The following is a 3,525-nucleotide window of genomic DNA, read 5'->3' as shown; positions in this document are numbered from 1 at the left end:
CTTTAACAACCACACCACCTGGCTAGCCTGTGGATTGTTTTCATTGGATCAACATATAGCTGAAATACAAAGCTAAGTAACTGAACTTGTGCATTAGAGAACTGAATGAAAAGAATTTTATAAAAAGAGACAATGATCATACCTCCCTTTGATTTCTACCATCTCCTTCCTATCTTTATTATTGTCAGGAAAGTCATGCCATATTTTTCTGTGTTTCTCTATGCAAAAATGCATCATGATTTTGCCAAAAACCCAATATTTATTTCTAAAGACATTTAGAAACTAAGCTCTAGGCTAAACTCTCTAACATCCTACATATCCACAAGTTAATTTATAGATATTTTTACATTGATACCACTTTATAGGGACCAGCAGTTAGTGTGATGGCTATGTCGCTGAACTCCCATGTAGTCGACCGCAGTTTGAGTCGGGGACCTGGTGGCTTAAACTCACGCCGGGCATGTGTGAGCGCGTGCCCAAGATCCCGAGAGGAGAATGGAGGAGAAGGGATAGCAGTGTGGCCATCCCCCCCCGGAAAATGATTTGCTTTCTATCTCTCTGTCTCTCTCTGTCTTTCTGGCAAACGCAAGCGCCCTATAGCAAAAACTTCTCCCCCCCCAAAAAAGAAAAAAAATAACGCTTTATAAAAATACAATGTTTATGCCCAGGCATGAAAAATATTTAAAGAAATAGTATGCCAGTTATTTTTAAAATGTTACTCATTTGGCAAACAAATCTTATGCAAAAAAAATGTTCACCGTATAAGATATGTACAAGAAGGGCCAGCAGGTGGTATGGTGGTTAAGATGCTGGACTTCCACATGGCTAACCGTGGTTCGAGTCCCAGACCAGGCGGCTTGCTGCCTCTATCTCTCTCTATCTCTATCTCTATCTCTCTCTGTCTCACTAGTGAACACACATGCCCTAAAGAAAACTTTAAAAATAATCATGATAAATAAAATTGAATAAATAATTATCAAAAATAAAAAAGATATGTACAAGAAAATATTTTTTTAATTTGCCAGAGGGTACATGCACTCACTGGAGACAGAGAAAAAGAAACAGAAAGTGGGAAAGTGAGAAATCTCCCCCAATAGGGAATGATCACACTGCAATCCCTTCTCCTCTCTCTCTCTCTTTCTCTCTCCCTCCCTCCCTCCTTCCTTTGGGAATTTTGGCATGTTTCTCAAGATGATGAGTCTACAACTCAAACAATACAGTCAGACACGTAGGATCCAGCTGCCTTAACCACCATGCTATGTACTGGTCTCAAAACAATTTTTTTGTAAGTCGAAAAAAAATTTGTAATCCGTAAATTTCATTTACATTTAGATCTCAGCTTCATGTAAATTACATTAGTATTTCAATTTGTATAACTGAAAGTTGTAACTATCTATTATAGATTCCACTTTTCTTCATGTACAATAATTTTCAAAAACATCAGAAAAAGAACATCCTTGACATGATGCCTTGCTCTACAGTACAGACTCCATATAACCTTCTTCACATAACCCACTGATGCTTTTATTACACTATAAAGTAGCTATAATATGGAAGCACAGAATGTTTGAGGAGCCTACAGGTTCGTCTACTTTTCTTCAAATTTCTTAAGGGATCTATTAAAAATCCACATTACCACAATCTTCCCCTAGAGATTGTGATTCAGTTTCTTTGGATGGGACAACAATTTTTATTCCTCCAAGTGATTCCAACAATTAGCCAAGGTTGGGAAACACCGATCTAGTATAGTGGCTCTCAATTTGGTACATATTAGAATTACTTGGGGAGCTTTTAAAACTCTTGGAAATCCAGGCAGAGGTCCAGATTAGTCGAAATGGCATCAATACTATTTTAAAAGCTCCCCAGAGAAGTTGTGAACCATTGATATTGCAGAACTTGATCTCAGAAATGTTCTAGGCTCAGGCAAATTCACAAGGATAAGAGTTAGCAAAGCTGAAGCTAAAACTATTTCTCCTTACTCCTAGTTCACTTTGATTTTTATTTCGTTTTTGTTTCTGATGCTGGTGATAAGGAAATGTCAAAATAAAAATTTTTTTTGTTTCATTATAACACTGCCACTTAACAATTAGACAAGATAAAATGGAGCTAACCTTTTCCGTTATCAGAAATCACTACATTTTCTTAGTTCTAATTTAAAACAGACTAAAAATCAGTACTAATCTTCAGTTACTACTCATAAGTTAATACAGCTAACATAGAATTCTTTAAATTTTAACCTTTAAATCAGTGTTTTAAAATTCCAAATTATTCTTAAAGTCTGGTATTACAGTTTCTTACTAGCAAAATTATTTTGATACCTGAATTTGGTGACATGGTTTTATTAAGTAAAATACATAATTCTATATGTTGAAGTTATTCTGCACTAACAGATAAGAATATATTTCCTCCTCCTACATGTGAATAAATTTTAGGCTACACTGGCAAAACCCTATAATTGGTTTTTCCACAGACATTCAGAGTGGGAAACTTCTCAAAGCATTAATTAATCCATTCAAGTAATTTTCTTTTTCAATGAAAAAGTTAAAGGAAAAATAAACTGAATAAATGTGTCAAGTGCAAGTTTATGCACTGTTAGAATGCACCTTACTTTCTAAAACTACTGCATGTTTGACTGACTTGCCTTCTGGGGACCTACTTTTATTGTAACAGCACCGGAGTTATTGAAATACCCTTATTCCTCTCAAACCTGCCAGATACTTATGTATTTCAAATTTCATCCACATTTGTGACTTCTTGCTTCTGAGTTTTAAAAACAACAACAAAAAAGTGTTTGGAGAGCTTTACCAAAAGTACATCACATTACTCCACAAGTAAAACTTTAGCAATTTGTATATAGTCTAGACTAGCATATTATGCGTACTTTCAATTACTTGTATTCACAAAGGAGTAATTTTAAGTATCTAGATTTCCGAATGAATATTTTACTTAAGAGTCGGATGCAATGGATTTTGTTCCAGTAATGTTAATGAATGAAAGGCCCCCTTTCTCATGATTAAGACAGATATGAATGTAAACATGAAATTTAACCCACACTTAAGTATGCTAAAGTATGCTTAGCAAAATGCCCTTAAACCGTTAAATGGAACGAAGAATGTGCCTCTTGAGGCGTAGCAAAACAAAAATAAGAAGATCAGAATAGCAATGAAATGTTCAGGTGATACACAATATTTAGAAAATCAGGCTAGACTGAGTAATCCATGGAGTTTTTACTTCAGGAGGAAATCGTGCTACACTAACGTTTGCAAAACCTAAGTATCTTGTGTTAACAAATTTAACTTGATACTTGCCATTAATTCCAATGGGGGCAAGAACTGTACATGGCCTTTTGGGGTTGCTTAAAAATTTCCTGAAAACTACACGTGTTTATCTTTAAGCGGTGTAGTCGGATAGGAGACACCCAAATAGCAGTTACTGAGCATCCTTGGCTGGTCCTATCCGGCCGTGAGCGCCGGGCCCCGGACGGGGCGACGCAGGACCGCAGCTCGCGCCGGGACGCCAAGGGCC

The sequence above is a fragment of the Tupaia chinensis genome, unplaced genomic scaffold (genome assembly GCF_000334495.1).
Source record: "Tupaia chinensis unplaced genomic scaffold, TupChi_1.0 Scaffold000511_1, whole genome shotgun sequence".
Taxonomy (NCBI): Eukaryota; Metazoa; Chordata; class Mammalia; order Scandentia; family Tupaiidae; genus Tupaia; species Tupaia belangeri.
The sequence above is the reverse complement of the archived record's forward strand: the minus strand, read 5'-3'. Positions refer to the sequence as shown.